Source organism: Triticum aestivum, chromosome 2B (assembly GCF_018294505.1).
Source record: "Triticum aestivum cultivar Chinese Spring chromosome 2B, IWGSC CS RefSeq v2.1, whole genome shotgun sequence".
In the NCBI taxonomy this organism is placed as follows: Eukaryota; Viridiplantae; Streptophyta; class Magnoliopsida; order Poales; family Poaceae; genus Triticum; species Triticum aestivum.
The window spans coordinates 736178533-736191420 of record NC_057798.1 but is presented as its reverse complement, the minus strand read 5'-3'; positions in this window follow the sequence as shown (position 1 = coordinate 736191420).

Below are 12888 nucleotides of genomic sequence, written 5' to 3'. Positions count from 1 at the left end.
TCAACCCTCGTACTCCCCTCCACCTACGACTGGACCGGTGCATCTTCCACGGCCCTTGTTCATTCTGTCTGAGGGATCACCGTCGTCCTCCGCCTTGGTTCGCTCACCGTGCATGGTGCGCGCCCTCTTGCGTTGTCAATGTCGTCAACAACCGAGAAGAACAAGGAGATGATTGTACGTGGAGAGGATGACAGTAGGGACCCGCCAGCGTTACGGCAGTACGCAAGCAAGTTCCTCTATATTACAAGCCCAAAAATATGGTACCTTCTAATGGTTGGACATCTAGGGCTCACGCCATTGTCAGTGTAGTCAATAAATGAAAGAATTACACTACGAGCGGCTGACACTAGGGACCCAGCAGGTTGTACAGTTTTTTTTTTGAGGAACAAGCAGTTGTTATTTATACTAGTTTTAGCAACGGATCAGGGTAACAATGGGGCTGTGCAGGGGCTGTGGCCCGTCTAGCCAGGGTTTTATTTATGTTTACCGCATCATGAGCCCAGTTGTGTTTTTGTCTTGCTGAAAATGGCTAGCCCAGTTTTAATTTTTTTAAGAAATACGCAAACGAGGCCTACTTGCTTTATCAGCCCTGTTGGGCTGCCAATCTTTCACGACGAGGAGAGTTTCATTCGATTTGCCCAGAAATGGGTTGTACTTTTGTAAAATACATCAAACCGGGAATTAGTTTCAATTTTTTTTCATTATTAGATTTTAAATTCCATTGATTTTTATGCGTGGACAATTATTTGGATATTATATTTATATAAATTACTTTTTCAAAATAGTTTGAATGTGACTCGATATTTCAGGACTAAAAACAGTTGACCGCACCGAAATATGCAAAATTTAGTATACTTTTTAACCGTGGCCACAATATGGTGTGTAATGCTAACAAAAAGAAGATGGTCTCCAAAAAAAATTCTTAAGAAATAACAAATAGGTTGTACATTATTAGAAATAATGGCAGATGGGATGTATGTTGTTTTCCACAGATTTGATGCTGACTTGTGCGCCTACTACAGGTTGACGCATATGCTTTCCTAAAAAAGGTTGACACACACGCAACGCCGTGTCAAATGAGTCAACACGCGAGAGCAGTGACTGTTGGATGTCCATCCAACAGCTGTCGTGCTTCTTCAATCTCTGGTCTGCTCCCTCCTCCCACGGCCGGCTATGCCGCCGTGCAGGCATCACCGTCCCACCGTACTCTCATCGCTGGCCTAGCCATCCCTCTACTCACCCACACATGTTGTTATTCTCCGGCGATGGCAGACGAACTAGTAAACCCTCGTACTCCCCTCCGCGTGGGAAACAACTGATAAGTCTTCCCAGGCTCCGTGTCGTTCCCTTCCTAGGCCTCGCCGTCGTCCACCGCCCTGATGCTCTCGGCACAGCCTGGTCAACATGGTCAATGAATGACATCCATCGGAAGTGTACTATACGTGGAGAGGCTGACAACTGGGAACACGGCCACACGTAAGGAAATGCCTCATTACGCGCAAAATAATGATTCCTCCACCTAACAGCTAGGACCCGCCGGAAGGGCCTCTGTATTTCGCGAAAAAACGTTCCCCCCACTGACGAGTTGGACCCACCAGCTATATCTTCGCACGCAAGGAAGTGCCTCCTTATTACGCACAAGAAAATGAATACCCCCTACTAAATGGGACCCACCATAGTGGGAGGCTGACTTGTGGGCCTACTAAGTTGATGGGGATGAAGTGTTTTGTCAACTTAGTCAATATGAACGATTCTAGCTCCAGTGACCGTACAATTTCCATCCAACGGCCATACTGCTTCTTCAACCTCTGGTCTTCTTGCTCCAGCCTCTCAAAGCGGCGCCGGTCGTGCCGCCTACTCCTGCCGCCCGTGGTCGGCTATGCTGCCGCGGAGGCCTCACCGCCCCCTACTACTCCCACCGATGGCAAGGTCATCCCTCCACTCACCCACACCCCATGTTATTCTGCGGCGATGACAGCCCCACACCGCAGCCGAACCAGTGAACCCTCGTACTCCTCTCCGCGTGGGCATCCACTGCCGCATCTTCCCCGGCTCCGCATCGTCCCCTTCCTAGGCCTCGCCGTCATCCACCGCCGTGGTGCTCCCGGAAGAGTACTGTACGTGGAGAGGCTGACAGTTGGGTCCACGGGAGCCGCAAGGAAGTGCCTCCTTATTACGCGGAAAATAATTATTCCTCCACCTGATAGCATGGACCCACCGGACGGGCCACCCTATTTTGTGAAAAAAACGTTCCCCCTGACTGCTGGGACCCACCGGACGGGCCACCGTATTTTGCGAAAAAAAACATTCCCCCTGCTGTCAGCTCAGACCCACCGAAAGTGCCTCTTTATTACGCACAAAAAAATGAATACTCCCCCTGCTAGCTGGGACCCACATTGGTGGGAGGCTGACTTGTGGGCCTACTAAGTTGACGGGGACGGAGGGCTTTGTCAGCTTAGTCAATATGAACGATTCTAGCTCCAGCGACCGTACGATGTCCATCCAACAGCCATAGTGCTTCGTCAACCTCTTGTCTTCTTGCTCCAACCGCCCAAAACAGTGTCGGTCGTGCCGCGTGCTCCTGCCTCCCGTGGCCGGCTGTGCTACCGCGGAGGCCTCACCGCCCCCTACTATTCCCACCACTGGCCAGGCCCTGCAGCAACGGCAGCCTCCCACCACAGCTGAACCAGTGAACCCTCGTACTCCTCTCTGCACGGGCTTCCACTGTCACATCTTCCCCGGCTTCGTGTCGTAACCTTGCTAGGCCTCGTCGTCGTCCACCACACTAATGCTCTCGGCGCGGCATGGTCAACATGGTCAAGGAACGACTTCCATCGGAAGAGTACTATATGTGGAGACACTAGCAGAAAACAGGGCTTTCGTTCGGGCCAGATAAGCCCATTTCCCGGTTCAGTCATGAACCAGAACTAATGTGAGCATTGGTCCTAGTTCGTGCGGCTAAAGGCATTAGTCCCAGTTCAAATGAGCCCTTTAGTCCCGGTTTGAGACACGAACGGGGACTAAAGGGTGCGATGCCCTTTAGTCCCGGTTCATATCTCAAACTGGGACTAAAGATTAGACCTTTACTCCCGGTTTGAGACACGAACCGGGACTAAAGGGTGCAATGCATCTATCGTCTATCTTCTATCTCTTGTCTTGTTCTTCCTCCAGCCGCGCAAACCAAACCACCCCGTCGGCTCTGCCTGCTCCCGCCGCCCATGGCTGGCTACGCCTCCGCCGCCCTACCGTACCCTTCAATGTTGTCCAGTCCCTCCCTCTATTCCCCCACACGTCCTGTTATTTTCTGTCGATATCTGTCCCAAGACGAACCCGCACCCGAACCCGTCAACCCTCGTACTCCCCTCTGCCTTCGACTGGACCGGCGCATCTTCCAGGGCTTCTGTTCGTTTCGTCCGAGGCCTTGCGGTCGTCCTCCGCCTTGGTTCGCTTGCCGTGCGCGGTGTGCCGCCCTCTTGCATTGTCAACATCATCAACAACCAAGAGGAACAAGGAGATGCCTGTACGTGGAGAGGATGACAGTAGGGACCCACCAGCGTCATGGCAGTATGCAAGCAAGTTCCTCTATATTACAAGCCCAAAAATATGGTTCCTCCTAATGGTTGGACATCTAGGGCTTACGCCATTGTCAACATAGTCAATAAACGAGAGAATTACACTACGAGCGGCTGACACCAGGGACCCAGCAGGTCGTGCATTTTTCTTTGAGGAACAAGCAGTTGTTATTTATACTAGTTTTAGCGACGGATCAGGGTAACAACGAGGTTGTGCGGGGGCTGTGGCCCGTCTAGCCAGGGTTTTATTTATTTTTACCACATCATGATCCCAGTTCTGTTTTTTTCTTGCTGAAAATGGCTAGCCCAATTCTATTTTTTTTAAAGAAATGCCCAAACGAGGCCTACTTGCTTTATCAACCCTGCTGGGCTGTAAATCTTTCAAGACAAGGAGAGTTTCATTCGGTTAGCCCAGAAATGGGTTGTATATTTTTAAAACACATCAAACCGGGAATTAGTTTCAATTTTTTTCATTACAAGATTTTGAATTCCATTGATTTTTATGCGTGGACAATTATTTGGATTTTATATTTATATAAATTATTTTTCAAAATAGTTTGAATGTGAATCGATATTTCGGCAATAAAAATAGTTGACCGCATCGAAATATGCGAAATTTCTTATACTTTTTAACCATGGCCACAATATGGGGTGTAATGCTAACAAAAAGAAGATGGGCTCCCAAAAAATTCTTAAGAAATAACAAATGGGTTGTACATTATTAGAAATAATGGCAGATGGGTTGTCTGTTGTTTTCCACAGATTTGAGGCTGACTTGTGCGCCTACTACAGGTTGACGCATATGCTTTCCTAAAAAAAGGGTAACACACACGCAATGCCGTGTCAACTTAGTCAACACACGAGAGCGGTGACTGTTGGATGTCCATCCAATGGCTGTCGTGCTTCTTCAATCTCTACTCTTCCTACTCCAGCCGCTCAACCAAGCGCCGACGGGACTACCTGCTACCTCCTCCCGCGGTTGGCTATGCTGCTGCGCAGGCCTCACTGCCCCACCGTACTCCCATCGCTGGCCTAGCCTTACCTCTACTCACCCACACCTGTTGTTATTCTCCGGGGACAACAGACGAACTAGTAAACCCTAGTACTCCCCTCCGCGTGGGAAACAATTTTCAAGTCTTCCCTGGCTCCGTGTCGTTCCCATCCTAGGCCTCGCTGTCATCCACCACCTTGGTGCTCTCGACGCAGCCTGGTCAACGTGGTCAGTGAACGACATCCATCGGAAGTGGACTGTACATGGAGAGGCTGACAGCTGGGTCCACACCCACACGCAAAGAAATGCCTCCTTATTATACGCAAAATAATGATTCCTCCACCTGACAGCTAGGACCCACTGTAAGGGCCTCTGTATTTCGCGAAAAAATGTTCCCCCCACTGACAGGTCAGACCAACCAGCTATATCTTCGCACGCAAGGAAGTGCCTCCTTATTATGCACAAAAAAATGAATACCCCCTGTTAGCTGGGACCCACCATAGTGGGAGGCTGACTTGTGGGCCAACTAAGTTGACGGGGATGGAGGGTTTTGTCAACTTAGTCAATATGAACGATTCTAGCTCCAGTGACTGTACGATGTCCATCCAACGGCCATAGTGCTTCTTCAACCTCTAGTCTTCTTGCTCCAGCCGCCCAAAGCAGCGCCGGTCGTACCGCCTGCTCCTGCCTCTCGTGGCCAGTTGTGTTGCCGAGGAGGATTCGCCGCCCCGTACTACTCCCACCGTTGGCCAGGTCATCCCTCCACTCACCCACACGCCCTGTTATTCTGCAGCGAAGACAGCCCCATACCGCAGCCGAACCAGTGAGCCCTCGTACTCCTCATCGCCCCTACTATTCCCACCACTGGCTAGGCCCTGCGGCGATGGCAGCCTCACACCGCAGCCGAACCAGTGAACCCTCGTACTCCTCTCCCCACGGGCTTCCACTTCCGCGTCTTCCCCGGCTCCGCGTCATCCCCTTCCTAGGCCTCACTGTCGTCCACCGCCGTGGTGCTCTCGATGCAGTGTGGTCAATTTGGTCAATGATCGACTTCCATCGGAAGAGTACTCTATGTGGAGAGGCTGACGGCTAGGTCCACGGGAGCCGCAAGGAAGTGCCTCCTTATTACGCACAAAATAATTATTCCTCCACCTGATAGCAGGGACCCACTGGACGGGCCACCCTATTTTTTGAAAAAAAACGTTTCCCCCTGACTGCTGGGACCCACCGGAGGGGCCACCGTATTTTGTGAAAAAAAACGTTCCCCCCGATGTAAGCTCGGACCCACGGGAAGTGCCTCTTTATTACGCACACCAAAAATGAATACTCCCCCTGCTAGCTGGGACCCACCTTGGTGGGAGGCTGACTTGAGGGCCTACTAAGTTAACGGGGATGGAGGGCTTTGTCAACTTAGTCAATATGAACGATTCTAGCTCCAGCGACCGTACGATGTCCATCCAACAGCCGTAGTGCTTCGTCAACCTCTGGTCTTCTTGTTCCAGCCGCCCAAAGCAGCGCCGGTCGTGCCGCGTGCTCCTGCCTCCCGTGGCCGGCTATGCTGCCGTGGAGGCCTCACCGCCCCCTACTTTTCCCACTGCTGGCCAGGCCCTGCAGCGACGGCAGCCTCCCATCACAGCCAAACCAGTGAACCCTCATACTCCTCTCCGCGCGGGCTTCCACTACCGCATCTTCCCCGGCTCCGTGTCATACCCTTCCTAGGTCTCGTCGTCGTCCACCACCTTAGTTCTCTCGGCGTAGCATGGTCAACGTGGTCAAGGAACGACTTCCATCGGAAGAGTACTGTATGTGGAGACACTAGTAGAAAACAGGGCTTTCGTTCAGGCCAGATAAGCCCATTAGTCCCGGTTCAGTCACGAACTAGAACTAATGTGATCATTGGTCCCAGTTCATGTGGCTGAAGGCATTAGTCCCGGTTCAAATGAGTCGTTTAGTCCCGGTTTGAGACACGAACCGGGACTATAGGGTGTGATGACATTTAGTCCCAGTTCATATCTCAAACCGGGACTAAAGATTAGACCTTTAGTCCCGGTTTGAGACACAAACCGGGACTAAAGGGTGCAATGCCCTTTAGTCCCGGTTCGTGTCTCAAACCGGGACTAAAGATCCCATTTTCAAACTATGCCCCCCCCTAAGTGGATCGCCTTTTCAGTTTTGTAAAAAGCAAAAGAAAATGATAAATAATTCAAAAATTAAAATCCTTCGAGATGTAGTTATGTCACTACATCTATTAGTTAAGGAAATTTAAAAACTTAAATTTGGACATGTTTTGAAAAAAAAGAGTTATGAAAAAGTAAAACGGCCATATCTTTTGCATATGATGTTGAAAAAAAACGCATAATATATGAAAAAAACAGCACGAAAAACGCATTTATCGTGTATCTTCTATCTCTTGTCTTGTTCTTCCTCCAGCCACCCAAACCAAACCACCCCGTCGGCTCTGCCTGCTCCCGCCTCCCATGGCTGGCTGCGCCTCCACCGCCCTACCGTACCCTTCAACGTTGGTCAGTCCTTCCCTCTATTCCCCCACATGTCCTGTTATTTTCCGGTGACGTCAACCCCAACACGCACCCGCACACGAATCAGTCAACCATTGTATTCCCCTTTGCCTGCAACTGGACCGGCGCATGTTCCACGGCTCCTGTTCGTTCCATCCGAGGCCTTGCCGTCGTCCTCCGCCTTGGTTCGCTCGCCGTGCACGGTGCGCCGCCCTCTTGCGTTGTCAACATCGTCAACAACCGAGAGGAACAAGGAGATGCCTGTACGTGGAGAGGATGACAGTAGGGACCCACCAGCGTCATGGCAGTATGCAAGCAAGTGCCTATATTACAAGCCCAAAAATATGGTTCCTCCTAATGGTTGGACATCTACGGCTTACGCCATTGTCAACGTAGTAAAAATGAGAGAATTACACTACGAGCGGCTGACACCAGGGACCCAGCAGGTCGCACATTTTTCTTTTAGGAACAAGCAGTTGTTATTTATACTAGTTTTTGCGACGGATCAGGGTAACAACGGGGTTTTGCGGGGGCTGTGGCCCATCTAGCCAGCGTTTTATTTATGTTTACCACATCATGAGCCCAGTTGTGTATTTTTCTAGCTGAAATGGCTAGCCCAGTTCTATTTTTTAAGGAATACCCAAACGAGGCCTCTTGCTTTATCAGCCTTGTTGGGCTGCAAATCTTTCAAGACGAGGAGAGTTTCATTCGGTTAGCCCAGAAATGGGTTGTATATTTTTTAAACACATCAAACCGGGAATTAGTTTCAATTTTTTTTAATTACAAGATTTTAAATTCCATTGATTTTTATGTGTGGACAATTATTTGGATTTTATATTTATATAAATTATTTTTCAAAATAGTTTGAATGTGAATCGATATTTTGGGATTAAAAACAGTTGACCGCACCGAAATATGCAAAATTTCATATACTTTTTAACCGTGGCCACAATATGGGATGTAATGCTAACAAAAAGAAGATGGGCTCCAAAAAAATTCTTAAGAAATAGCAAATGGGATGTACATTATTAGAAATAATGGCAGATGGGTTGTACGTTGTTTTCCACATATTTGAGTCTGACTTGTGCGCCTACTACAGGTTGACGCGTATGCTTTCCTAAAAAAGGGTAACGCACACGCAACGCCGTGTCAACTTAGTCAACACACGAGAGCAGTGACTGTTGGATGTCCATCCAAGGGCTGTCGTGCTTCTTCAATCTCTTCTTTTCCTGCTCCACTGCTCAAACAAACGCCGGCGGGACTACCTGCTCCCTCCTCCCACGGCCGGCTATGCTGCCGCGCAGGCCTCACCGCCCCACCGTACTCCCATCACTGGCCTAGCCATCCCTCTACTCACCCACACCTGTTGTTATTCTCCGGGGACGGCAGACGAACAAGTAAACCCTCGTACTCCCCTCCACATGGGAAAAAACTGTCAAGTCTTCCCTGGATCCGTGTCGTTCCCATCCTAGGCCTCGTCGTCATCCACCACCCTGGTGCTCTCGGCACAGCCTGGTCAATGTGGTCAGTGAACGACATCCATCATAAGTGGACTGTACATGGAGAGGCTGACAGCTGGGTCCACAGCCGGACGTAAAGAAATGCCTCCTTATTACACGCAAAATAATGATTCCTCCACGTGACAGCTATGACCCACCGTAAGGGCCTCTGTATTTCGCGAAAAAATGTTCCCCCCACATATAGGTCGGACCAACCAGCTATATCTTCGCACGCAAGGAAGTGCCTCCTTATTACGCACACAAAAATGAATACCCCCTGCTAGCTGGGACCCACCATAGTGGGAGGCTAACTTGTGGGCCTACTAAGTTGACGGGGATGGAAGGTTTTGTCAACTTAGTAAATATGAACGATTCTAGCTGATTTGACCGTACGATGTCCATCCAACGGCCATAGTGCTTCTTCAATCTCTAGTCTTCTTGCAACAGCCACCCAAACCAGCGCCGTTCGTACCGCCTACTCCTGCCTCCCGTGGCCAGCTGTGCTACCAAGGAGGCCTCGCCGCCCCCTACTACTCCCACACTGGCCAAGTCATCCCTCCACTCACCCACACGCCCTGTTATTCTGCGGCGACGGTAGCCTCACACTACAGCTGAACCAGTGAACCCTCGTACTCCTCTCCGCGTGGGCATCCACTGTCGTGTCTTCCCTGGCTCCGTGTCGTCCGCTTCCTAGGCCTCGCCGTCGTCCACCGTCGTGGTGCTCTCGGCGCGGCGTGGTCAATGTGGTCAACGACTGACTTCCATCAGAAGAGTACTGTACGTGGAGAGGCTGACAGCTGGGTCCACGCAAGCCGCCAGGAAGTGCCTCCTTATTACACGCAAAATAATTATTCCTCCACCTAACAGTAGCGACCCACCGGACGGGCCACCCTATTTCGTGAAAAAAACATTTCCCCCTGACTGCTGGGACCCATCGGACGGGTTACTGTATTTTGCAAAAAAAATGTTCCCCCGCTGTCAGCTCGGACCCACCGGAAGTGCCTCCTTATTACGCACAGAAAAATGAATACAACCCCTGCTAGCTAGGACCCACCTTGGTGGGAGGCTGACTTGTGGGATTACTATGTTGACGAGGACGGAGGACTTTGTCAACTTAGTCAATATGAACGATTCTAGCTCCAGCAACCGTATGATGTCCATCAACAGCCGTAGTGCTTCTTGAACCTTTGGTCTTCTTGCTCCAACCGCCCAATGCAGCGCCGGTCGTGCCGCATGCTCTTTCCTCTAGTGGTCGGCTATGCTTCCGCGGAGGCCTCACCGCCCCCTACTATTCCCATCGCTGGCTAGGCCCTGCAGTGATGGCAGCCTCACACCGCAGCCGAACCAGTGAACCCTCGTACTCCTCTCCGCGCGGGCTTCCACATATGTGTCTTCCCCAGCTCCACGTCATCCCTTTCCTAGGCCTCGCCGTCATCCACCACCCTGGTGCTCTCGGCGCGGCGTGGTCAACGTGGTCAAGGAACGACTTTCATCGGAAGAGTACTTTACGTGAAGACACTCATAGAAAACATGGCTTTCGTTCGGGCCAGATAAGCCCATTAGTATCGGTTCAGTCACGTACCGGAACTAATGTCAAAATTGGTCCTGGTTCGTGCAGCTAAAGGCATTAGTCACGGTTCAAATGAGCTCTTTATTCCCAGTTTGATACACGAACCGGGACTAAATGCGATGCCCTTTAGTCTCGGTTTGTATCTCAAACCGGGACTAAAGATTAGACCTTTAGTCCCGGTTCGAGACACGAACCGGGACTAAAGGGTGCAATTCTCTTTAGTCCCGGTTCGTGTCCCAAACCGGGACTAATGGTCCCATTTTCAAACTCTACCCCCTCCCCCCTGTGGATTGCCTTTTCAGTTTTTTAAAAAGCAAAAGAAAATGATAAAATATTAAAAAATTAAAATCCTTCGAGATGTAGTTATGTCACTACATCTGTTAGTTAGCAAAATTTTAAAACTTAAATTTGGACATTTTTTCCAAAAAAGTGTTTTGAAAATGTAAAATGGTAATACAGCATGTTTGCAATTTCTTAGAATCCTTAAATTCTAAAAGGAAAAAAAGATATGCTCAAATTTCAGTTTTTTTTTAATTTTGGTAAAATCTGGTCAAACTATGGTCAAACTACTTATTCAAGAAGTATTAGTGTTACTAAATAATTATTCAAGAACATTAGTGTTACTAAATAATTATTTCAGTTTTTTTGAATGTTAGTCAAATCATGTCAAACTATGGTGAAATTATGGTCAAACTACTTATTCAAGATGTATTAGTGTTACTAAATAATTATTCAAGAATATTAGTGTTACTAAATAATTGTTTCAGTTTTTTTGAATATTGGTCAAATCTGGTCAAACTGTGGTCAAACTGTGGTCAAACTACTTATTCAAGAAATATTAATGTTACTAAATAATAATTATTTTTTAGAATAATAGTTTCAAACTCAAACAGTGAAACGTGTGACTTCATGCTCAAGCTAAACTCCTGAAGGTTAATAGGATTGACATCTTAGTATTGTCATGAAAACAACAAGTGCAGACTTGGAAATGAGGGGGAATAGAACCCAGAAGTTAAGCGTGCTCAGGCTGGAGTAGTGAGAGGATGGGTGACCGGTTGGGAAGTTAGATGATTTGGAATGATGAGGGGTGATTAGAGATAAGAGGTTAAATTGAGCAATGATGAGGGGTGAGCAGTGATGAGGGGTCATTAGAGGTTAAATTGTAAAATAATTCAAAATTTTGAAAATCGGGATTTTTTAAAAAAAATCGTAAACTTTCCTTTAGTCCCGGTTGGTGTTGCCAACCGGGACTAAAGGTGGAGCTCCACACAGCGGCCACGTGGAGGGCCTTTAGTCCCGGTTGGTGAAAGAACTGGGACTAAAGTTTGGGGCCTTTAGTACCGACCCTTTAGTCCCAGTTCTAGAACCGGGACTAAAGGCCCTTATGAACCGGGACAAATGGCCCTTTTTCTACTACTGAGAGGCTAACAGGTGGGTCCACGGCGGTCGGAAGGAAGTGCCTCCTTATTACACGCAAAATAATTATTCCTCCAGCTGACAGCAGGGACCCACCGGACGGGCTACCGTATTTCGCGAAAAAATGTTTCCCCCTGACTGCTGGGACCCAACAGCTACATCTTCTCACACAAGGAAGTGTGTCCGGGCAAAAAAAATGATCCGGCCCCCTGATTGCTGGGACGCACCTACTACATCTTCGCACACAAGGAAGTGTCTGACAGTTGGGACCGACCTGGTCAAAGTGTACATAGTGTTGTCATTCTGGTCGCGAATGTGTACGTACATACTGGTCGATGTAGACGCGCACGTGTCATAGTAGAGGTGCGCACGTAGCATGTACATGTACGTACAACGGCCAGGGTGCAAGAAAGTAAATACGGCCACGTATGTACATACGGGCGGGGTCTCAAACGCCTACTCGCGCATACGTACGGCCAGGGCTCATGTACATGGCTGGGTCCGGAAAGGAGAAACAACATCGACGTCATGTTCATGGAGAGCCAACCGGCCGGGTCGGAACGGAATGCTCGTCGTGTTCATCGGGAGGGCTTGGACGGAGCACCCGATGGAAACGAGGCCTGGTGTACCGCACAACGGAGGAAACGGCATTGTGTTCGACTGGCCACGGTCGAAACGGGATCCTGTTCATCGGGAGGGGTCTGGCGTACCGCAAAATGGAGGAAACGGACTTCTGTTGGACCTTCTGCGGTCGAAACGGGGTCCTGTTGATTGGGAGGGGTGTGGCGTACCGCAAAACAGAGGAAACGGACTTGTGTTGGAGCGCTACGGTCGAAACAGGGGTCCTGTTCATCGGGAGGGGTGTGGCGTACCGCAAAACGGGACTCCATGGGATACTGTTCATCTCCACCGTCGACCTCCTCTAGCCTCCACGGGCTATTGTTCATCCACCGTCGACCTCCTTCAGCGTCCACCTGCGACTGTTCAATCACGGGCTCATGTTCATCCAGGCTCCACCGCGTGCTACTCCACCTGCTACTGTCCAACCAACCCTCTCCATGGGCTCCTGTTCAACCCCCTCCACGCGCTACTATTCATACAGTCCTCCACCTACTACTATTCAACCAGCCCTCCATGGTGTCGTCCTGTTCATCCAGCCCTCCACGGGGTCCTGTTTATCCAGCCCCAACTGGCTCGATCGATCGGGGTCCTGTTCATTCAGAGGCAACACCACGGGGTCCTGTTCATCCTCCCCCACCGGGCACTTTTCATCCAAACCCCCCCAGCAACGCTCACAGTTCATCCAACCCCCCCCCCCAGCAAC